Source organism: Nicotiana tomentosiformis, chromosome 4 (assembly GCF_000390325.3).
Source record: "Nicotiana tomentosiformis chromosome 4, ASM39032v3, whole genome shotgun sequence".
Classification (NCBI taxonomy): domain Eukaryota; kingdom Viridiplantae; phylum Streptophyta; class Magnoliopsida; order Solanales; family Solanaceae; genus Nicotiana; species Nicotiana tomentosiformis.
Window position 1 is genome coordinate 56,417,044 of NC_090815.1, and position 17,328 is coordinate 56,434,371.

The following is a 17,328-nucleotide window of genomic DNA, read 5'->3' on the forward strand; positions in this document are numbered from 1 at the left end:
AGCTGAGTTATCCAACAAATAAGGTGAGTTTACTGATCTCTTTCATCCATTTTTTCTGCTGTAAATTCATGGTAAGTCGTTCTATACTTGTAAGAACTCACGGGACGGTGATCGGAAGCCGTGAGTTCGAGTTATTTACTTGTAGCAGACTGTTTTGTGGACTGTTTTGTGTTGCTGTTGGGCTACATGTTTTACTACTGTTTTGTGGAGTTTAGGAGGAGGAAGTGGGTGTAGAAACACCATATAAATGTAGGGTGGTTGGCTGGTCGTTCGTCATAACATTTCCGGGTTGTTTGACACTACTACGGTTGTCGTTTTGTGTATGAAGAGATTGGGGTGTGTTGGGCTGTTTTGTAGTATTTGATGGTGTATATAGGGCTGAAAAATGGTGTATATATGTTGTTATTGTTCTGTTCTTGTATTGTTGGTATTATCTTGAATTTGGAGGAAGTAAGGATTATAGGGGAGATGCTGCCCGTTTTAATACAAAATAAGTTTGTCGTTCGTTGTGCGATAGTTGTACCTTTCGTAACTTAACGATAGTATTATTATCATTCTTGTAGATTAAGGTGCGAAGAGGTGAGTTCAACTTGGTGATTGGAAAGATTGTGATAAGGTATGTTAAGGCTAAGCCCTTCCTTCATTTTGGCATGATCTCGTAGCTACATGTGTTAATAATGAGACATAAAGAGAAGTTCGTATTCATGAATTTATTCACATTATTCTAGTCTCATAAGTTACAATATTATTCCTTATCGAGACTTCATATTCAGTTTAGTTTTGTCTTTATTCAGTCAAGAGAGCAGAGGGTCTATATATATATACAGTATTACACTATTTTCACCACCATCGAGCTATAATCGGTGGGCAGGCCCCTATTGGGCAACCTCTGATCAGATGGTAAGTTATATATACCGAGCCTACTGTGGCCGAGCGCCTATGAGCGAGCCCAGGATGGCCGAGGTACAGAGCCTAGTATGGCCGAGTGCCTATGAGCGAGCCTACTACGGCCGAGCAGTTACACGTACCGAGCCTTATAGGGCCGGACATTTATTTTACTTACTATATTGAAGGGGTTTAGTCAGTATCAGCATGTAAGTATATCTCCAGACCATCTTTGACTCCCAGTTAATTTCAGTTATCATATTATCAGTTCAGTTTTAGATTTCAGTTATTTTATTGCCTTACATACTCGGTACATTATTTTGTACTGACGTCCCTTTTCTGGGGGCGCTGCATTTCATGCGTGCAGGTTCAGACAGACGGGATAGACCTCCTCAGTAGGTGTTTCCCGAGTTCAGCCTGATCGGTAAGCTCCACGTCTTTCGGAGTTGCCAGGTCTAGAGTTTTGTGTACATCTTATGTATATCTGTATATATGTTATGGGTAGGTCGGGGCCCTGTTCCGATCACAATATATCTATCAGCAGAGGCTTGTAGACATATCCTGTTGGTTAGTGCAGTATGTTGGGTTTGTAGGCCTGGTATGTATATTTGATGGTTTGTCAGCTGTAGTAGCTATGACGGCCTTGTCAGCCTAGCTTTATATTGATGTTTAGTTAGCGCTAGTTTCTATTCAGTTTTATATTTTGCTTCACAAATTGTCTTGCAAGGTGGCCCCATGGCCAAAGTATGACATTATATGTTTAGAGTCCCTTAGTCGCAATTTGGTACGCTAGGTTAGGTGAGGCACCGGGTGCTGGTCTCGCTCCTAGGTTCGGGGCGTGACAAACTTGGTATCAGAGCAGTTCTGTCCTAGGGAGTCTACAAGCCGTGTCTAGTAGGGTCTTGTTTATAGATGTGTTGTGCACCACATTATATAAGCAGGGAACTACAGGGCATTTAGGAGTTGGTTACCCTTCTTTGAAATCTAAATCGTGCTATAGAACTGAGTTATAGGAAATTTGAATTAAACTTATGTGTTGGTGTTTGCATGCACAGATGACGGTGACTAGGAAGACTACGGCTAGCCAGAGGAGAGATACAGCAGTAGGTGAGGGGACCAGCAGGGTACCCCCAGTAGATGGGGCCCAGTCTGAGGCTCAAGGTGAGACCCCTACTCAGCCATTACCGGCTCCTCCACCAACTACGGAGATTCCTAGGGAAACCGCACATCCAGTTCCCCCTCCACTTCCATCAGATCAGGACTTGAGGAGTGCGGTGCATTTGTTGACACAGTTGGTAGCTACCCAGCAACAAGCTAGGGCATCAGCTAGTGCAGGAACTTCTGAGGGGTCTGGGAGTTCAAGGGTCCGAGAGTTTATTGCTTTGAGTCCCCCAGGGTTCACGGGGATAGATCAGAGGGAGGACCCACAGGATTTCATAGATCAACTTCACAGGATCTTTCGTGTTATACATGCCACGGAGAAAGAGGCACTTGAGCTAGCAGCTTTTCGACTCCGAGATATAGCCATCCTTTGGTACGAGGGATGGGAGAGGTCCAGGGGACGTGATGCACCTCCAGCTATTTGGGAGAATTTTTCAGATGCCTTCCTTGACCAGTACCTACCTCGGGAGATCCGACAGGCTCGAGTCGATCAGTTTCTAGCCCTCAAGCAGGGTAATATGAGTGTTCGAGAGTATAGTCTCCGTTTTGACTCATTAGCCATAAATGCACCATCCATAGTTGCTACTATGCGGGACAGGATTCACAGGTTTATAGCAGGGTTAGCCCCAGAGTTAACCGAGACATGTGCCACCGCTGCATTGCAGGATAGTATGGATATCTCCCGGATTCAGGCATTCGCCCAGAATATAGAAAGGGGTAGGCGTCGGCAGCAAGGTACAGAGAGGGCTGAGTAAGGGCAACGTAAGAGGATGAGATTTCCCAGGTCTCAGGAGCAATCTCAAGGTAGTTATAGGACCCAGTACTTCGGACGGCCACCTAGGCCTCCGCCACCTCAGTTACAGGGTTACAGGTATGACCGCTATACTCAGTCAGGACCAGGTGAGAGCTCACGGGCGTCGGGTTTGCAGTGACAGCGAGGTTCTGCGCAGACATGGTCATTTCCTCCACGGTGTGACATCTGTGGTAGAGGACACTTGGGCCAATGCCGAGCAGGTTCTGATGCTTGTTATACATGTGGGCGTCCGGGGCATATGATGCGAGATTGCCCAAATAGAGATTCTGGGGGAATGGCACAACCAGCGAGTTCAGCAACAGGATCATCTATGTCCGTGCATCCTTCAGGGCGCGAGTCTCAGTCTTCGGCTCGTAGAGGTCGAGGCAGAGGTAGAGGTTCCAGTTCAGGTGGTAATCAGAACCGAATCTATGCTTTAGCGGGTCGACAGGACCAGGAGTCTTCACCAGACGTTGTGACAGGTATATTAACCATTTTCTCTCATGATGCTTATGCTTTGATAGACCCAGGATCTACTTTATCGTATATTACCCCATTTGTCGCGAGGAAGTTTGGTATAGTGCCTGAAATACTAAGTGATCCTTTTGCGGTATCTATACCGGTCGGAGAATCGATTATTGCTAGACGGGTTTACCGAGGTTGTACGGTGACAAATTGTAGTCGTCAGACCTCAGCTGACCTAGTTGAGCTAGAGATGATGGATTTTGATGCTATCATGGGCATGGACTGGTTGGCAGCTTGCTATGCCACAGTTGATTGCTGAGCAAAGGCAGTCAGATTTCATTTTTCGGGTGAGCCAGTCCTTGAATGGGTAGGTAATATAGCAAAACCTAGAGGTAGGTTTATTTCCTATCTGAAGGCGAGGAAAATGATTGCAAAAGGGTGCATTTATCATATTGTGCGAGTTAGAGATGCAGATGCTGAGATACCTACACTTCAGTCTATTCCCGTAGTCAAAGAGTATGCAGATGTGTTTCCAGATGAGCTTTCAGGTATTCCTCCAGAGCGAGAGATTGATTTTAGCATCGATTTGCTTCCAGGAACTCAACCAATATCCGTCCCTCCGTATAGAATGGCACCTGCCGAATTGAAGGAGTTGAAGAAGCAGTTAAAAGATTTGCTGGAGAAAGGTTACATCAGGCCCAGTACCTCACCTTGGGGTGCACCGGTACTATTTGTGCGGAAGAAAGACGGCTCGCTGAGGATGTGTATCGATTATAGGCAGCTGAACAAGGTAACTATTAAGAATAAGTATCCACTTCCAAGGATCGATGACTTGTTTGATCAGTTGCAGGGGCTAGATGCTTTTCAAAGATAGATTTGAGGTCGGGGTACCACCAGGTCAGAGTTCGGGAAAAAGATATTCCAAAGACAGCCTTCAGGACCCGATATGGCCACTTCAAGTTCCTTGTCATGTCCTTCGGGTTGACTAATACACCCGCCATATTTATGGACTTGATGAATAGCCTATTCCGGCCATTTTTAGATCTGTTCGTGATAGTATTTATTGATGATATTCTGGTTTATTCCCGTTCAGAGGATAAGCATGCGGACCACCTGCGAGCGGTACTCCAAACCCTCCGTGATCGTAAGTTGTATGCTAAGTTTTCTAAATGTGAGTTCTGGTTGAAGTCTGTAGCATTCTTGGGGCATATTGTATCAGATGAAGGTATAAAGGTGGACACTCAGAAGATTGAGGCCGTGAAATCTTGGCCTAGACCTACCACTCCGACAGAGGTTCGTAGCTTTCTAGGCTTAGCAGGATACTATCGGAGGTTCGTAGAGGGTTTTTCTTCCCTTTCGGCACCATTGACGAAGTTGACACAGAAAGAAACTAAGTTTCAATGGACAGAGGCTTGTGAGCGGAGTTTCCAAGAGCTTAAGAACAGGTTGACCTCAGCTCCAGTTCTAACACTTCCAGAGGGTCTAGAGGGTTATGCCGTGTATTGTGATGCATCAGGTGTCGGGTTAGGATGTGTCCTGATGCAACATGGGAAGGTAATTGCGTATGCTTCAAGGCAGTTGAGGAAGCACGAGAGGAATTATCTGACCCACGACCTCGAGTTAGCTGCGGTTGTCCATGCACTTAAGATATGGCGGCATTATTTATATGGTGTTCATGTTGATGTATTTACTGATCATAAAAGCCTACAATATATCTTCAAGCAGAAAGAGTTGAATTTGCGACAGAGGCGATGGCTTGAGTTATTGAAAGATTACGATGTTAACATTCTCTACCATCCAGGGAAAGCTAATGTTGTAGCAGATGCCTTAAGTCGCCGATCTATGGGTAGCTTAGCACATGTAGAGCCCGAGAAAAGACAATTAGCTAGAGAGATTCATCAATTGGCTTCGTTGGGGGTTCGGTTAGTAGATTCTGAGGATGGTGGAGTTGTACTCCAAAACACTGCAAAATCATCCCTCATAGCTGAAGTCAAGGAAAGGCAGTACGAGGACCCAGAGTTGGTCGAGTTGAGAGAGCGAGTTCCGCAGCAGAAGAAGCCATTGTTAGAGCTCAAGGGAGATGGGGTTCTCAGATACAGGGGTCGTTTGTGTGTTCCAGATGTAGCAGGGCTACGAGACAAGATTATGTCAGAGGCACATTATTCATGGTATTCCATCCATCCTGGATCGACGAAGATGTATCATGACATTAAGGATATGTACTGGTGGAATGATATGAAGAAGAACATTGCTGAGTTTGTCGCCCAATGTACTAGTTGCCAGCAAGTGAAGGTAGAGCACCAGAAGCACGGAGGGCTAATGCAGACTATAGAGATCCCGACATGAAAATGGGAGGCAATAAACATGGACTTTATCACGGGTTTACCTCGTTCTAATCGTAAGTTTGATTCCATATGGGTGATAGTCGATAGGCTCACAAAATCAGCTCACTTCCTACCGGTCATATCTACATATACAGCAGAAGATTATGCAAAGTTATATATTAAGGAGATAGTACGGCTACACGGAGTACCGGTTTCTGTTATATCTGACCGTGGGGCTCAGTTTACAGCACATTTTTGGAGGTCATTTCAGAGAGGTCTAGGGACTCAGGTGAATCTCAGCACAGCTTTTCATCCACAGACTGATGGACAAGCCGAGCGCACAATTCAGACGCTCGAGGATATGTTACGAGTATGTGTGTTGGATTTTAAAAGAAGTTGGGATGAACATCTACCTCTTATCGAGTTTGCATATAATAACAGTTACCACTCCAGTATCCAGATGGCTCCGTACGAGGCTTTGTATGGGCGTAAGTGCAGATCTCCTATAGGGTGGTTTGATGTTGGAGAATCTGGGTTACATGGGCCAGACCTGGTTCAGCAGGCCATAGAGAAAGTAAAGCTTATCCGGGAGCGACTGTTGACAGCTCAGAGTCGTCAGAAGTCATATTCTGACGTGCGGCAACGAGACTTAGAGTTCAGGATTAATGACTGGGTATTCTTAAAGGTATCACCTATGAAGGGCGTGATGAGGTTTGGCAAGAAAGGCAAGCTTAGCCCACGGTATATTGGGCCTTATAGGATCATTCGGAGAGTGGGCCAAGTAGCTTATGAGTTAGAGTTGCCCTCAGAATTGGAGTCTGTCCATCCGGTTTTTCACGTATCTATGCTACGGAAGTGCATTGGCGATCCTACCCGAGTGGTGCCCACGGATGATGTACAGATTACAGAGGACTTGTCATACGAGGAAATTCCAGTTGCCATCCTAGACCGACAAATCCGCAATCTACGAAATAAGGAGGTAGCTTCCGTAAAGGTTTTATGGAGGAGCAAGAATGTAGAAGAGATGACGTGGGAATCGGAGGAAGAAATGAAGTCTAAATACCCCCACCTATTTCAAACTGAAGATATGGTTCGAGATGGGACGCTACAACATAGCTCTATGTAGGCTAGCAGGTCATCAGGTAAGCTTTTATTTTTCACTTTCAATATTTATGATTTACGGTCGGTGAGGCAAATTGCTGCTATTTATAAAGATTGGCCATGTGTAGCATGCATAGTATGTTTTCTGGCTGCGTGCAGGTTGGTTTTAACCTAGTGTACGAAGGATACTCTGGCAAAATTTTCCAGAGTCTCTAAGAGTAAACATTCGAGGACGAATGTTCCCAAGGGGGAGTGATGTTACACCCTATATTTTCGTACGTAAAAATGCGTCGTAAGCAAACTAATGTAGGACCAAAAATGAGATAATATTTAAAAGTATATAAAGTAAGTTAATCATGTTACCTCTGAGGTTACAAATATTGAAGATCATGAACAACAAGTATAAAGAGGGTTGGACAGTTCAGAAGCTAAAGCAATTAAATAAAACAATGTTTCATCGAAAGTCGACAAGTTGGGAATGTTATAACATGTACCTTTGGGGTGAGACTAGGGTGATTAACATGATAAGGAGATTATGTTATGATTTATATTAGTTGTATGACATCCGTGTGTTATGTTTTGCAGTCAAGCGAGTTGTGGAACAAAAGTCGATGAAAGTCATCACAAGTTACATTCATAAGTTTTACTGAAACTTTAGGTCATATGTAACTGCAATTTTCTCCCAATATACTTAGAGTTATGGGGTGTTCCACCCAAAAAATTAAAGATCTATGAGTCTATTTTCCAACGCATTAAACCGTTTGTCAATACGACATCGGAGTAGAGATATATGGGCATTTTTGCGATACTGCACAAGCTGCTAGGTGACAAGTAGGTGTGTCACCTACTTGCTTAAATGAAAGCCCAAAAATGGGCCATTTCGGGTCGTCCAAAGAGGCCTTTTAAAGGCCTATTTTCTTCATATATTAGACTTAAAATAGATCATAATAACCAGATATAAACTCTGCAAAGAATCCTCCCAAATATTTCCCACAAACCCTAATTAATTTTCTCTCCCTTTCAAGTTCTAATTGGAGGTAAAACCTAGAGTTTGAAGAACCAAGATAGGAGCTGAGTTATCCAACAAATAAGGTGAGTTTACTGATCTCTTTCATCCATTTTTTCTCCTGTAAATTCATGGTAAGTTGTTCTATACTTGTAAGAACTCGGGACGGTGATCGGAAGCCGTGAGTTCGAGTTATTCACTTGTAGCAGACTGTTTTGTAGACTGTTTTGTGTTGCTGTTGGGCTGCATGTTTTACTACTATTTTGTGGAGTTTTGGAGGAGGAAGGGGGTGTAGAAACACCATATAAATATAGGGTGGTTGGCTGGTCGTTCCATTTGACACTACTACGGTGGTCGTTTTGTGTACGAAGAGATTGGGGTGTGTTGGGCTGTTTTGTAGTATTTGATGGTGTATATAGGGCTGGAAAATGATGTATATATGTTGTTATTGTTCTGTTCTTGTATTGTTGGTGTTATCTTGAATTTGGAGGAAGTAAGGATTATAGGGGAGATGCTGCCCGTTTTAATACAAAATAAGTTTGTCGTTCGTTGTGCGATAGTTGTACCTTTCGTAACTTAACGATAGTATTATTATCGTTCTTGTAGATTAAGGTGCAAAGAGGTGAGTTCAACTTGGTGATTGGAAAGATTGTGATAAGGTATGTTAAGGCTAAGCCCTTCCTTCATTTTGGCATGATCTCGTAGCTACATGTGTTAATAATGAGACATAAAGAGAAGTTCGTATTCATGAATTTATTCACATTATTCTAGTCTCATAAGTTACAATATTATTCCTTATCGAGACTTCATATTCAGTTTAGTTTTGTCTTTATTCAGTCAAGAGAGCAGAGGGTCTATATATATATACAGTATTACACTATTTTCACCACCATCGAGCTATAATCGGTGGGCAGGCCCCTATTGGGCAACCTCTGATCAGATGGTAAGTTATATATACCGAGCCTACTGTGGCCGAGCGCCTATGAGCGAGCCCAGGATGGCCGAGGTACAAAGCCCAGTATGGCCGAGCGCCTATGAGCGAGCCTACTACGGCCAAGCAGTTACACGTACCGAGCCTTATAGGGCCGGACATTTATTTTACTTACTATATTGAAGGGGTTTAGTCACTATCAGTAGGTAAGTATATCTCCAGACCATCTTTGACTCCCAGTTAATTTCAGTTATCATATTATCAGTTCAGTTTTAGATTTTAGTTATTTTATTGCCTTACATACTCGGTACATTATTTCATACTGACGTCCCTTTTCTGGGGGTGCTGCATTTCATGCGTGCAGGTTCAGACAGACAGACAGACGGGTAGACCTCCTCAGTAGGTGTTTCCCGATTTCAGCCTGATCGGTAAGCTCTACGTCTTTCGGAGTTGCCAGGTCTAGAATTTTGTGTACATCTTATGTATATCTGTGTATATGTTATGGGTAGGTCGGGGCCCTGTTCCGATCACAATATATCTAATAGTAGAGGCTTGTAGACATATCCTATTGGTTAGTGCAGTATGTTGGGTTTGTAGGCCTGGTATGTATATTTGATGGTTTGTCAACTATAGTAGCTATGACGGCCTTGTCGGCCTAGCTTTATATTGATGTTTAGTTAGCGCTAGTTTCCATTCAGTTTTATATTTTGCTTCGCAAATTGTCTTGCAAGGTGGCCCCATAGCCAAAGTATGACATTATATGTTCAGAGTCCCTTAATCGCAATTTGGTATGCCAGGTTAGGTGAGGCACCGGGTGCTGGTCTCGCTCCTAGGTTCGGGGCGTGACAGAAACGCATAAGTATATTGTGTTATGAAATCCTATGAACGGTCTATGAAACGCATAGGTATATTGTGTTATGAAATCCTGTGGACGGTCTATGAAAGGCATAGGTATATTGTGTTATGAAATCCTGTGGATGGTCTATGAAACGCATAGGTACATTATGTTATGAAATCTTGTGAACGGTCTGTGAAACGCATAGGTATATTGTGTTATGAAATCCTGTGGATGGTCTATGAAACGCATAGGTATATTGTGTTATGAAATCCTATGGACGGCCTATGAAACGCATAGGTATATTGTGTTATGAAATCCTGTGGATTGTCTATGAAACGCATAGGTATATTGTGTTATAAAATCCTGTGGACGGTCTATGAAACGCATAAGTACATTATGTTATGAAATCTTGTGAACGGTCTGTGAAACGCATAGGTATATTGTGTTATGAAATCCTGTGGATGGTCTATGAAACGCATAGGTATATTGTGTTATGAAATCCTATGGACGGCCTATGAAATGCATAGGTATATTGTGTTATGAAATCCTGTGGACTGTCTATGAAACGCATAGGTATATTGTGTTATGAAATCCTATGGACGGTCTATGAAACATATAAGTATATTGTGTTATGAAATCCTGTGGACGGTCTATAAAACGCATAGGTATATTGTGTTATGAAATCCTGTGGACGGTCTATGAAACGCATAGGTATATTGTGTTATGAAATCTTGTGGACGGTTTATGAAACGCATAGGTGCATGGTGTGTGATAAGTATAGGTGTACGGTATGAGTAAACACTATGGACGGTCTATGAAACACATAAGTGTATAATATGATATGTGAAAACTAAGGATGGTCTAATGAGACATATTATTAATGCAGACAATAGGTGCCACTTTCGTGTCCTTGTTTGTACAGGTTGTTTTAATTACATTATATTATGTGTTTCGCGTATAGATCATATGAGTATTCTATTTTGAAAGAGGATTTCTAGCTATACATACTAGTGATATTCGACAGTACTAACATCCCTTTTGCCGGGGGCGCTGCATCTTTAATGGATGCAAGTGGTTCTATAGCAGGTGGCATTGATCAGTGATAACAGTCGCTCTTTTCAGCCGATTGGGTAAGCCCCAGGTCATTTCGGGGTCATGTATCTTTTATTTCTCATGTACTTTGTGGTTGAGGTATAGCCGAGGTTTTGTTGCCGGCATTTCCTTATTACTCTTCAGTTGTACTTAGAGGCTTTGTAGACAGGTTGTGGGTGGTATTCGATGTTGGGAATTAGATTAGAACTGTTGGTATTTGGCAACATATTTTTCATTAAATCTATAAACTCGTACTATTTTGGAAATATTGAATGATGCTGTTAATGGGAATGAAATGGAAGCGGTGAATGAAATCTCTTCAGTATTTGATTAACCGAGTACATCTCATTCACGGATGAATTTGGGTAGAATCTAACAAGCTTGTTCAGTCGGGTTCACTCGGTTGAGTGCCGGTCGCGCTCCTCGGTTTTGGGGCGTGACATATTGTATTGGGTTGAGGTATTTTTTGTATCAGTATTTATGAGATTTTACTCTTAAGCTTATTTTGTTATGTTTTCAAACTTAAAGATGTGTGGTTTATTATGATTGTCGGCTTGCCTAGTTTTGCGATAGGCACCATCACGACATATGAGATTTGGTTCGTGATAAGTTGAGTATTCATCCAGTGTTTCATGTTTCCATGCTCCGGAAGTATGTCGATGATCCGTCTCATATTTTGGACTTCAGCACGATTCAGTTGGATGGTGATTTGACTTATGATGTGGAGCTGGTGGCCATTTTAGATCGGAAGGTTCGAAAGTTGAGGTCAAAGAACATAGCTTTAGTGAAGGTGCAATGGAGGGGTCAGCCAGTCAAGAAGGATACTTGGGAGACCGAGCGGGAGATGCGGAGCAGATATCCATGCCTATTTGACTCTAGGTATGATTCTCGACCCGTTCGAGGATGAACATTTGTTTAAGAGGAGAGGATGTAACGACCCGGTCGGTCATTTTGAGTGTTGTAGTCCTGTTGCCCCATTTACTGCTTATTTTGTGCTAAATTGTTGTTATGTTACTTGTCGGGGTGGTTGGTTCGGTTCCGGGGATATTTCGGAATGAATTAGGATACTTAGTCCCAAGGTTGAAAGCTTAAGTTGAAAGAGTTGACCAGATGTTGAACTTATGTGTAAATGACTCCGGAATGGAGTTTTGATAGTTCTGATAACTCCATAGGGTGATTTTGGACTTAGGAGTATGTTCGGATATTGGTTTGGAGATCCGTAGGTGATTTTGGCTTGAAATAGCGAAAGTTGGAAAAAATGGAAGTTTCGAGAGTTGAGAAGTTTGGCCGAGAGTTGACTTTGTGATTAACGAGCTCGGATTTTGGTTTTGGAAGATGGAATAGTTCCGTTGTGTTATTTATGACTTGTGTGAAAAAATTAAGGTCAATCGGAGTTGGTTTGGTATATTTCAGCATTAGTTTTGAAAGATAGAAGTTCATAAGTTCATTAGGCTTGAATCGATGTGCGAATCATAGTTTTATTGTTGTTTGATGTGATTTGATGCTTCAAGCGAGTTCTTATGATGTTTTAGGACTTATTGGTATGTTTGGTTGAGGTCCCGGGGGCCTCGGGTGTGATTCAGACCATGTTCGGCGCATTTCGGAACTTGAAGACTGCTGATATTTGCTGGTGTTGGTTTCCTTATATGCGATCGCGAGTGGAGGATCGCGATCGCGAAGAGTATTTTGGGCAGCTGGGGATTTTTTTCTATGTGATCGCGAGATGAGGTCTGCGATCGCGGAGCTTTGGCTTTCAGTGCATCGCGAACACGTGATGGGGGTCGCGTCCGCGAAGAATTAAAGGAGGATACTGGGTTCACACGAATTATTCTTCGCGATCGCGTGAAGAGGTTCACGATCACGTAGGTCTGGGAGTCTTGGAGTCGCGTTCACGTGGGTTTATTCGCATTCGAGGAGAGTAATTTTTGGCAGCTTAAGGATTTGTGCTTCGCGATCGCGAAGAAGGGCATCCAGGCAGACTCTTAAATATCAAAAATGAGGGTTTGAGTTATATTTCATAATTTTATTTTGGGAGCTCGAATTGAGGCGATTCTTGGAGGGATTTTCAAGGAAGTGATTGGAGTAAGTGATTCTAACTCGGATTTGGTTAAATTACATGAATCTATCATTGTTTTCATTATTTAATTGGTGTTTTGGGTTGAAAAAATTGGGAAAAATTGTAGAAACTTCGTAGGCTTAAATTTGAGGATTTGAAGGTCGAGTTATGATTGGAATTGAGTAATTTTGGGTTGGACTCGTGGTTGAATGGGTGTTTGTCTTTTGTTGACTTTTGCTTAAGAACTTAGCTTTATCATATGAAATTGATTCATATAGCTTGTGTTGATTGTATCGAGTTGTTTGTGGCTATATTCGAGTCATTCAGAGGTCGATTCGCAAGGCAAGGGCTTGTTGGAATAGAGATTTGCACGGTTTGAGGTAAGTAACACTTCTAAACTTGGTTCTAAAGGTATGAATCCCTGAATTACGTGTTATGTGGTTGGTGTTGAGGTGACGCACATGCTAGGTGACGGGCGTGTGGGCGTGCACCGTACGAATTGTGACTCAATCAATTTCGTGGAACTGTGTAGTCAAATAATCTTGTTATTATCCATATATTCTCCATGTGTTAGAGAAATTGAGCTGTGATTCATGTTAGAAATCATGCTTAGGCTATATGTTGGTACTGTTGGGACCCACAAAGGTCGTGTTGTTGCTGAATTACTTGTTTAATTTGAAAATTTTATACTCAGTCACATCTATAATTCGCATATCATATCACAATCTCTATTGCCACTATTACCTCGCCGAGATTAGTTATGATACTTGCTGATTACATGGGGTCGGTTGTACTCATACTACACTTTTGCACCTTGTGTTCAGATCTTGGAGATGATGTTGCTGTGAATGGGGGGAGCTGGCATTTAAGATGTACCTACTTTTCGGATATAGATACAACTTGTTCTTGTTAGTTTTAGATTCGTATTCTGTTTATGTATGTTCCAAACAGATGTATTTATTTACATACCAACTTTGCAAATCTAAGTCTTAGTGGCTCATGACTTATACCACCAATCATTGGGTTATTGTATAGAATTCAGGTAATTCACTCATTGATTACTTGTTATTTTCATTAGGATTTTGGGTCATGACATAAGTGATCCGAAACACATCTAAAACACACTTGAGTCCCCCCCCGAGACCCCGTCAAATCATGGCAACAAGTCCCAATACCTTATCCAAACTTTTTCAAGGGCTCGAAACACCATAAATAATATCAAAACCAAGAATCGCCAATCAAGATCAATCTCTTAAGTTCATAAACTTCCAACTTTAAACCAAGCGTCCGTTCAAGCCTAACTAATCCGGAATGAACCCAAACTTTGCATATTAGTTCTAAATAAAAAACGGACCTATTTCAATTTCCGGAATAACTAACTAAATCTGATAGCCTCAAAGTCAAATCCCGGTCAAACTTATGAACTCTTCAAATCCTACAAATTACCAACTTTCGGGAAATAACGCCAAAATATCCTAGGAACCTCCAAATTCAATTTTGAATATATTCCAAGTCCAAAATCACCATACGGACCTATTAGAACCATCAAAATATCAATCCGAGTCCGTCTACTCAAAAGTCAAACCTAGGTCAACTCTTACAATTTAGGCTTCCCAAAATGAGACTAAGTGTCTCAATTCACTCTCAAGCATTCCCGAAGCCAAACTAACCAACCACGTAAGTCACAAAATAATAAACACACATACAAAAATCATCAAATAGAAAAATGGGGCTCAAATACACAAAACTACTGGTCGGGTCGTTACAGCCCATCCAATAAATTTCAAAAATAATTTGTACATAATTTATGTCCTGCCCGTCAAAACTTGTGAACAAGGCAATTTTGCAAACCCGACAAAACTTGTGAATATTTAAAAGATAGGTCGATTAAAATAGAGTTTTGGACTAAAATCTCCTTATAGTTTCACCATAACTTTCACTATATCCTTATAATATCCCACTTAACATGAAACATCCTTTAAATTTCCCAAAGTTAATCAAAAATATCCCTCAGTTAAATTTTCATCCACCTCTAACAAAATCTTTATTTCTCACATGACCTCTTCTTCTGACTTTCCTATTTTTCCACAAAATCTTCTCTCCATTTTTTCTATGAAGAATTCTTTTGAAGCTTGAGAAAAAAGTATATTTGTACTACGTGTTATTGGGTAACGCTTATTTCTTTGCCCCATTTCCTGGACATTATATGAAAAATTGCTCATAATTTGTATGCAAATCTACAAGACAAGCTTGACACAGATGAGGCAGTGAACAATTCAAAGAGAGTTTCTTTTGTTATTTCAAATATAATTTTGCGGGCAGTCATTCTTGTTGGAATATTTGTTGTTTTTCCCCCTTATTTTTGTGTTTTCTATCAAAGAATTTAAATAAAAAAAAATACATGATCCTTTTACAATCAAGAATATCATATGAAACATGTCTCTATCCAAAATAGTCAAATTACACGTAAAAAATATAAGAAATAAATTATCCTACATAAGCTACAAGACCCAATCTACAATTCTAAAAATAAGTCCTAGACAAGTATTCAAGATTCAAACTTGAATATAAAAAAAACAAATATGAGGAGTAGCTGAATAACTAAAATCAAAGAGAAAGAAAATGCAGGTAAGAGAGATTGGGGAATAGGGTTTGCAGATACTTTGTTTTTGCCTGAAATTCTCATAATTTTATTGCAGGAGTTTAGGAAAGCTAGAAAGACATTGAAATATGCCGCTTTCACATTAAAATTAAAGAGACTTGAACCATTCTTCATGCTGGGGGAACAAAAACATCATATTACAACCCAAATAGAAAAAAACATTGAAATCAATTTGAAGATTTACATTCTGCAAAAGTAGTAAGAAAAAGGAATTACAGTTTTGATTAATTAGTTATGAAAAATCTGAGAGAGAGGAAAATAGGAAAAAGAAACACATTACATAACAAGAACTTAAAATTGAACTCCGGTGAGTAATAGATGGAAAACGAAATAGACGGAAAGACATACAATATCTTTTGAAAAGTGAAGGAGCTGGCGCTGGAACTGAAGACGTTTCTGTAAGAGAAAAGGATAAAAGGTTATGTGAGAAATAAAAATTCTATTAGAAGTGGATGAAAAATTTAAGGGATATTTCTTATTAAGTGAAATATTACAAGAATACAGTAAAAGTTATATGAAAATATAAGGATGATTTTGGTCAAAACTTGTGAACAAAGTTTTCCATTCTTCGAGACGTGTAATACCAAGGCTATATCTGTAAAAGTCTTAAACGGGACAAAATTTAAATTTCGGCTTTAAATGATCCAATTTTTGCAGGGATATTTGCATCTATACTCAGTTTTGGAGTCACCATTGAAGTTATACCCACCTTGCACAAAAATTTACAAGTCTACCCGCTTTAGGATCTACTTCAATGCACTTATGGCTAATTAAGGTTTGAAGTGTAACAAATGTTTTCATGCACTTCAGGTCAAATAGGTTGGAAGTGAAAAAATTGCATTTAAGATGCACTTAAGGCCAAATAAGTCTGAAGTGCAACCAATATTTTCATGCACTTAAGGCCAATTAGGTCTAAAGTGCAAATTAACCAGAAATAGAAACTTGTTCTTCGAATTTTAACAATCCAACACACGATTCAATACCTAGATGGCTAGATCTACTATAAATTAGCTCAAATTTGAAACATAACCTCCACATATCATAAAGAACAAACCCCAATCATTAATTTATCAAAACAACGATAAATCTAACAAACCCATTTTGCAATTAAGAAGAAAAAGAAATCCTAAGCAGTAGTAAAGAAAGGAGCGCCACATCAGCTCACTACTATAAAATACCATAAATCACCTTAAAATCTGCTCACAAATATCATGTACATCCACCGTCACTTTTGTTTTCACAGTGACGACGACGACGACGACGACGACGAAGAAGAAGAAGAAGAAGAAGAAGAAGAAGAAGAAGAAGAAGAAAGAAGAAGAAGAAGAAGAAGAAGAAGAAAGAAGAAGAAGAAGAAGAAGAAGAAGAAGAAGAGGAGGAGGAGGAGCAGGAAGAAGAGAAGGAGAGAAGGAGTAGAAGGAAACGACCTGAAGTTATCTGTACTTTGGATACTATTTAAGCTTTTCTAGAAAAATGGGTATAAGTTAAATGGAGGACGACCAAATAGAGCGCCCCATAAATTTATTACATTTTTACAAATCACACCCATGCTAGAGAAGCATAAAGCCCACATCAAAGTCCATTATAGAAAATTGATCCTTTGCCACTATAGTTAAAGTTTTGAACTCGTCGTCTTTCGTCTCCAGAATTTGGACTTTGGATTTGGGCCCCCAAATCCCTTTCTCCCCTGCCAATCTTTTCCGTCGCTGAAACCTCATTCCCCCACTTTGCACAAAAAATTACAAGTCTACCCTATTTAGGATCAACTTCGGACTTATCATCTGAAGTTGATGATTTTTTTTTTGCCTGAAGTGCAATGCAATTAAGGCCAATTAAGGTATGAAGTAAAACAAATATTTTTATGCACTTAAGACTAAATAGGTATGAAGTGAAAAAGTTACATTTAGGATGCACTTAAGGCCAAATAGGTTTGAAGTGCAACCAATATGTTTTTGCACTTAAGGCAAAATAAGTCTAAAGTACAAATTAACTAGAAACAAAAACGTGTTCTTCG